This window comes from Eufriesea mexicana, unplaced genomic scaffold (assembly GCF_001483705.2).
Source record: "Eufriesea mexicana isolate 0111107269 unplaced genomic scaffold, ASM148370v2 scaffold2021, whole genome shotgun sequence".
Lineage (NCBI taxonomy): Eukaryota > Metazoa > Arthropoda > Insecta > Hymenoptera > Apidae > Eufriesea > Eufriesea mexicana.
The window spans coordinates 673,648-681,910 of NW_016910121.1; the positions used below are offsets into that span (position 1 = coordinate 673,648).

Genomic DNA, 8,263 nt, shown 5'->3' on the forward strand with positions numbered 1-8,263 from the left:
AAGGATCTGCCTTTACGATGCAATTATAAAAGTTCATAAATTAATCGCAGATTTTGAGTAATTAGTGAATTTTCCACTGCCGATTTGATTTATTAAAATATATGCGGAACACATAACCAGAGTTAGTAAACTGACATCAGAGCCATCTATGTTCTCGTTGCGGAATCCGAGCTTCGACTCTAAAATCATAGATGGCTCTGATGTCAGTTTACTAACTCTGGTTATGTGCTCCGCATATATTTTAATAAATCAAATCGGCAGTGGAAAATTCACTAATTACTCAAAATCTGCGATTAATTTATGAACTTTTATAATTGCATCGTAAAGGCAGATCCTTGAAGAACTTTCCAATATATTTTTCGATATAAATTTGTTCCTAATTAATTAATTATTAATGATTATTCTACGCAGTGTTTGAATTGTTGTCGAAGACGCCATTGATTTTTCATTAATTACTATCCTTTACGCAATTAATTTATGAAACTTTATGCACTCATTAGAAAGATAACGTTCTTGCGAATCTTCTCATATAACTTTTGATCACATTTTGCTTCTATTTTCGTTTAGTATTAAATTTTTTCGCGGAAGATCGTGATGGTCGTCGTTATGAAATCATGGCCGCCATCGAACAATAATTAACAACTAACTAATTCGTAACAAATTATGTATGAAAATTATATAGGAATGTTGTCTGAAGTTCCAGCTTTTCAATGAAATTATAAAAGTTCATAAATTAATTATAGAAATGGAGTAATTAATAATTTTTCACTGCCGGAGCCATTTTATCCTTTTCTATACATTCTCTGTCCTTGTCTGCCACGTGACGAGCTATTCGACGACCTCCTTGCCTATTCTATATTCCTATTACTTTTCCGACCATTTCGTCCAAAATCATAGATGGCGCTGATCGTAGGCGGTAAAATTTTTATTCAAAATAGATACCTCTCCTGGTTATGTGCTCCTAATACACCTTAATAAATCAATTCAGTAGTAGAAAATTAATAAATTTCCAAGTTTTTGTAATTAATTCATGAACATTTAAAGCTACAAAGCAAAGTTGGAATTACAGGCAACTTTCTTATACAATATTTAATTTGATAATTAATACTTACATGAGCGATAGGTTTTGTATTTACTGCATCTAATGATTATTTATATTTTCGTTTTCTTTCTGTAGTAAATAAGATTGCTACAGAAAACTGTTTTTCTTGTATAGTATTCTTATTATTTTGTAATAAATATATACTAGCATAAGAAAGTGTAAAAACCAAATTTTTTTACTAAGAAATTTTATTTACAACTGTTTATTTACAATGTTTTCATAGGCGAAAAATTAATACAAAATAAAAAGTAGATTGAAAAAAAACTACCAACTATGGACGGGAATGAAAAACCCTGATCCTCCAACATAGGAATTCTCGACTGTCATCGTTAGGCCACAACTCCACTTGGAAACTATTGGAAATAAATTTATAATTAAAGAAGTAATAAAACTTTAATCGTAAATATCTCAAAAACTATTGAGTAGTTGCGGCTATAATGATATATTTTCTTAAACTGCATATCTATAAACCTGCAAAGTTTCAACTAAATCGGTAACCCGAAAGACTTGCACTCTCCTTGTAAGCGGGAACATAAACTTCCCATTATCCATACAACAATCAATTTTTACATTATTCGATGCTAAAAAGTATGGAAATTATTCAGTGAAAGTATGATATCAATAATTGTTATATTTCATTATTATCTATTAGCTATTAGATCAAATAAATGAAACTTTATTATAGATACTCATCTATGTTTGAACATATGCAATTACCAGTTATCAGTACAATTACCAATTATTATACCTTATTATTAAGTATACTTTATTACTGATTATTTTTTGCTATTATTAACCATCTGATTCTATTTCACAAGTAGAACTTTGTTATAGATACTCACATATATATGTACAATTATAGGAGTGTTCAAATTGCAACATGCTTTCTTAGATTTCTATCATAGCTTTTTGATTCTTGTGTTAGTGGGTTCATAATTAACTAGTTCACCAGCCTATAATTAATAATTAAACAAGGAATGAAAGATATAATAATACAAATTAATTATAATATATATATATAAATTAATAATTATTGAAAAGTAATTGTAGGTATCAATTAAATACTATCCAGAGAAAGCAAAAGATATGTCCATCAATTACTTCTGGTGGCTAAAACATGGCTCCTGGCCTCTGGCTTCTAAAAGATTTAACCATATATAATAAAAGATAAAATAAAATAAATCATATTCGTTACGTATAAATATTAACCTAGTACTACCTCTAAGTAGATTAATATTAATTGATGAAGTATAATATAATAATGTATAAATTAAATTTTGAATATCCTGTTGGAATCTATCTTCTGTGATTACAAACATTTTACTACACTGAATATTCAACTTTTTCCCAAGATAATTTTCGCAACATCGCCCCTGGACACGTGGTTAAGTCTTCCCCATGTAATCTCCATCCGATGTTTCCAGCTTGTGGGACGAAAATTAGGAACTTCTGTTTCTACAAATTGCCCATAAATCGCGCCATATCGCCTCCCCTTTATCAGCTAATTCTCACGCTTGGTTCCCTGAAAAAATTGAAGGGCTGAGTCGTCCCTAGTTTCCTGCCAGCAGGCGTGAGTTATCGGCTGTACCACCCACTGGCCCTGATTTTCCACCCACTTGAACGCACCTCGAACCTACCTCCGCATAAATTCTCCTCTCCCTCTCTCTCTCTCTTCTCTCTTTTTCGCTTTCTTTGTTCGATTGTTATCTGTAGAATGTTACAGACTAAAGTTGTTCACGTCGAAGATCTGAAACGAAAGAGAAAGTCCAGTTGAATTACGTCGTCCCCATTAAGGAAGATTTACTGGCAATTATTTTTCATTTAACGCTGGATGCTCAGTTAATATTCATTTTTCACCTACCGCCATATTTAGTTTTAAAATCAGTTCTTCTTAACGCTGTATTTGTTTGCAAATTCGTATCATTTTGAGCCTGGGGATCGAGTATTTTACAGAGGTGTTAATCGAATTTATAGTAAATCATCGTGTTTGTATATAATTTTGGTTACCAACCTGGAAATGTTAAATGAGATTCGGTTGATAATTCTCAATGTTCTGCGTAATTTAAGTTTTTATAAGCTGCTTATCGACCATCTCTGGATAATGCTACTGGTAACATGAAAGAAGTAATTAAGACATAGATACGACATAGGTAGCTGTAATTAAATTGTACATTAGAAAAAATTTAATGCGGATGGAGAGAATTTTTTAGGAAATTCGAGAGATTAAAATGAACATACCATAGATTGCAAAGTTCAATGTATCTTCGTGATATTGATCAGTTGCAAATTGTTGAATTACGTGGGTATTTCATTTCGAGATGTTAGGAAAGCTAAAAATAATTTTGGATCAATTAAGAAATTAATTATGACACAACTGTATGTCGATGAACTTAATTAATTTTGTAGAAAATAATTTTACGCTATTCTAATGTAAATTGAATGTAATAACAGTATAAAAGATAGAGAAGTAGAAAAAGGCTATCATATAAATAAATTCATAGACACTTATTATTTTTTCTGTAAAAAATATCTGTAGGTTCAAATATTTTTTATAAAAATGTGTCTCACTTTAGTATATGATTATATAAAAAAATGTCTTGTAGGCAAAACATCAGAACTCAGTCAGTCATCCTTCAATACTACAATTAGGAACCTGTAATGGTAGTATTTAAATGTAGTATTTATTTATATATATATATATATACACACACACATAGATAATACTGATTAAAGTAGTATAATAAAATAGATAAATATATAAAATTTTATTTTAATAAATACTAACATTAATTTTACTGGAAGCAACCCCATATTCAAATAACTTCAACAATTTTTTAATTGGCCATGTTGATTAGTTTAGGAATTCCAGTATGAATTCCCTCCAATTTACTTCAGTGCCAAAACTATTGTGTTGTGATATTTAATTAAACATAACATACATAGACAATAATAATCAAAGTGATATAACGAAAATATATAAATATGGATAATTACCTTCCTATTTCAATAAGTGTCAACATTAATTTTACCAAAATCAGCCGCATAGTTTACATAACCTTAAAAAGGCAGCAAATTTAAGACCGGCCATTTTAACCAATTTAACGGCTCTAACTACTGTCATTTCCGTATATTCCGATACCCTGTGAAAATAGCAACAACGAAAGCCCAAAAAGCACAATACGATAGACGATCGCCATTCAGCATCGGGGTGACAAAAATAGTTTCCGCATAAATTTCTTCGACACTTGAAAATAGCTAGGGTGTTATATAATGCACGCTATCGTCGAGGCTCGCTGATTTTCCACCTGCACGCAGCCAGTTCGAGCCGACGCACATAAATTTGCCCCACCTTCTCTCACGATGATTATCAACGGGAAGTTATTCGACGCAGTTTCACCTATGAGCACGCGTGAGTCTCCATCAAGAGGAATAAGAAGAACAAGTATAAGGAGACGAATAAAACATGGGAAACGAAAAGACAGAAAATGAAAGAAAGGAATCAACGGTTCGCTCACTGACGCTTTCGTATACTCGTCATTCTCACATGTCGCAGTCTATCGCCCGATATCTACCGACTGGACACGAACGATCATCGGGCATCCGAACGTTTCGACACGAATCGACAGCTCTTGATCGGGTAGATTCGTCGATGGGATAAGATGGATCGCGTGGAGATGTTTGGGGTGGGGGTAAAGGTGGACTGTCCGCGATGATGGGCGCGAGTCGATGCTTGTGCGCTGAAGGGGAAGGGAGTGCTCATCAAAGAGGCATTGAACTCGGGATTCCGTGCGAGGACCACCGTGGAATAAGAAGCCGGGGACTCGCGCGATTCGTTCATTCGAGGGACGTGCGAATCACCGGTTTTCGCGCGCACTATGTAAGCCTCGTCTACATTGATGGTCGAGGACCTCCGGTTTCGCAGGATGCCGAGCCAAGGCGGACAACTCTTCCGCTTCTTCGCGTTTGACGGACGTTGATGTATTAAAGGGTTCAACGGACGCTCGAGAAACGCGAATCTTCGCAGTAGACACAGTCTCTTCCAGAGCGTATGAGCGTTGGATCGTTTCCTTTGCCAACGTGATCGACCTGTTTCCGGGCTGGTCGTGAAATTCCGTTTCGTCACTTCGTTCTCGAATCCCTGCGTGACTGTCCTTGCGGCGGAGTAAGGGGAGGTATCAGGCAGAAGGCACTGTCGGCGAATTCCATTTTTCTCAGCCGTTATCTGGTACACTAGGGGAATTACATCAGGGAAGAACAAACTAGTACTCGGTTCGGTTCCGGCTGGGCATATATAGGACCGTTTCGGACCGCGGTGTTATCGATGCTGGGCTTTATGGACCGTTCAGAATACAAAGGAGAAGGCGTGCTTGTTCAAATTGCTACACGCAATGGCCGAAAGGCCAAACAGGCGAATCACGTAGTTCTCAAATCAAGTATTCTTGGGACGCTACGCTTCGCTGCAGCTTATGGGGATTTGCTGTCAATTTCGTAAATTTATACTCGTTAATAGTTTTTGAATATTAAATGATTTTCAATTTTGATTTCGTAAGAAAACTGATTTTAATTCAAACTTGTTTTAATTTATATTATATTATAAAAGTGTAAATAATTGTAAATGTCTCTAAATCGTTTAGGTTAATACAGAGATCGTCAATAGCCAATGATGTTGGACTCTATGAAATATCTCGATGTAAATAAACCACCATGATTGATACTTTCCTGTCAGAGGGAAGCCATTACGGTACGCGACAAAATGATAGCGCATTCTAGGATTTTCAGTGTTTTTCGAGTTCGAAGCATTCTGTCTTGGTAAAAAGAAATATCGCGTGGCTATAAATCATGTTTGATTTTAGAAACTGGCATTCCACTGTATTATTAAGCCTTCAAGGATGACATCTATGCAGTGTATCGACTTTCGTGACATAACCAACATTCCCACATAATAATCCACACACACTGCGACCTCATCGGATCATCATGATTTTCGCCCGGAACACGAAATTCGCTGAACGGCTACGGCGTCGATCATCGGTACACCCGTGCATCGTAAAATCAACCGCAATTTTCGCCTTTGGCGCAGATGAAAATTTCGCGACAATCAATAAGACCGATGCGAGTGCATGCATTATGCAAGAGGACTTTCGACACGTCCCCGAAACACATGACTCATTCCCCCTCTGGCCATTAATCATTTTCCGTGACGAACGCTTAAATACGCGGCGCTGCTCGCGGAACGATCGAACGCGTCGTATGCAGAAAACGATAAACGTTGGGACACGCGGTGTACCCGCGTCGTGGAGAGGCACAAAACGGTCAATCATGCACCTGTCGTGACGCTGGTCACTGGCCAATGCACTCGATGCATTATTATCGAACCGAGCGAACCTTCATCCTTTGTTCGTTATATCTCTGTCTAACCCTCGCCTTTCGATAACTCTGTCTCTCTCCATCCATCGTCTCTCATCGTTCAGGTTTTTCGAAACTTTTTTTTTATTTTTCCGTTTCCGTTGGTTTTGTGTCTGTCTAAACTTCGCTTTCGATAGTTTTGTCTCTCTCCATCCTTCGTTTTCCGTCGTGCTCTGACATTTTTCATAAATTTTTTTCTTATTTTTTGATTTCGATTGGATTTCAGTAGAACTAGTCACGGAATCATTTTGTCAGAAAGTTTGTACCCTCGCAATGGTGTTTTAAACACGGTCTTTGTTTCGCGAAACGCGGTACCGATCAATGTGACGTAATTTTCACGCGCAGGATAACGAGCGGGAAGCACGAGGGTTTGTTGGCCCGATTGGGAAAACGGATTCAGAGAAAGGACGCCGGAAAGGTGTGCAAGAGGAAAAGTTTATCGGGACCAAGGGGAAAAAGTTTCGGACCGGTTCGTCTGGTTGTCGGGAATAACCGATCGCAACTGGGTTCTGACAATGATCGGCACGTCCCTATGCGAGTGGTGTTTTATTTCGGATGCTGGGACTGTGTATGTACATATTTTATTCCCTAGCGATGGTCTCTCGAAACGGTAAAGGCCTTTCATAGGGGTTTGTTGGTAACGGACATGTTTTTGAAGCCTCGCGAATTTTTTTACTTTTATTTTGAAAGTAAACACAGAGAATTTTTTGAAAAGGCAAAATATTTTGGTAGGGGTTTATTGGAAACAAATATGTTCCGTTTCCGATGCTTTGTAAATTCGTTTTTGTTTGGAAAATAAATACAGAGAATTTTTGAAAAAGGTAAAGATCTATGTTAGTGAATGAATTACATTTTGGTTATTTTACAAGTCTTACTACTTTTTAACAGAAATTTGATGGTAGATATGTTATTGCACGGTTTCACTGTTTTGTGAATTTTTTCTCTTTTTCTTTGAGTATAGTTTATCAGTGGTTTAATCAAAAACAAATGTTTCAAATATATTTCTTTCCTTTAATCTTATTAATGATTTCCTTACCACTTTAGGGATCAATATAATGATTTTTTAATGGAAATCTATTGACATAAGATACATACATTTCCCTTTCATAGTCTTACAAATCCTATTCTTTTCACACTGAAGAATTTTTCATTGAAATTTAAAAATAATCCAGCATAACAAATTGATGTGTTATTAATTGATTGTGTGATTTTTAAAATAATAACAGGCTTTATGCAAGACTCTAAATACACAGACAAAAAGTATTTCCTCCTTGCTATGCTACACATTAGCAAAACGAAATACCAAACACGGAATCCCTAAGTGTTAAGAACTCCGGCCTGACATCTGGCGTTGCACGCAGAACTAGTAGGTAGATTAATTATTCAGAGTTTGTTCAGGTAGTTAGGCGGTTACGACGCGTCGCCGGGTTATACGGCAGCTTTAAACAAAATGACTATAACATCCACATGCAACACGCATCCACGATAACTACTTTGCAACTTAATCCATGACATTCGCTGCTTCTACTAAGCTCTGAAATAATTCATGTGAAACCTTCGAAAGATACGTAAACGTCCATTCGCTTCATAGACACGTTATTTGGAAGGCTGTAGAAACCAGTCAAAAGATTTGACAACAGAAGATTTGGCAACAAAGTTGAAACACTTGGTCGAATTGTGAAATAAATATCCCATAATGTGTTTAGTTTCTGGATCTCGTGTCACACAGAAATAAATCCATGGAAACGCACATAA

General features: G+C 36.0%; 1 long non-coding RNA gene across 1 annotated transcript; it reads right to left on the minus strand.

Moving 5' to 3' along the window:
• Positions 1-3,119: 3,119 nt before the first annotated feature.
• Positions 3,120-3,748, minus strand: LOC108549448 (uncharacterized). The gene is made up of 3 exons (XR_001890326.1): positions 3,671-3,748; positions 3,341-3,432; positions 3,120-3,206 (listed from the first exon to the last, which is right to left on the minus strand). It is a non-coding gene; the product is annotated as an uncharacterized LOC108549448 (long non-coding RNA).
• Positions 3,749-8,263: the final 4,515 nt, after the last annotated feature.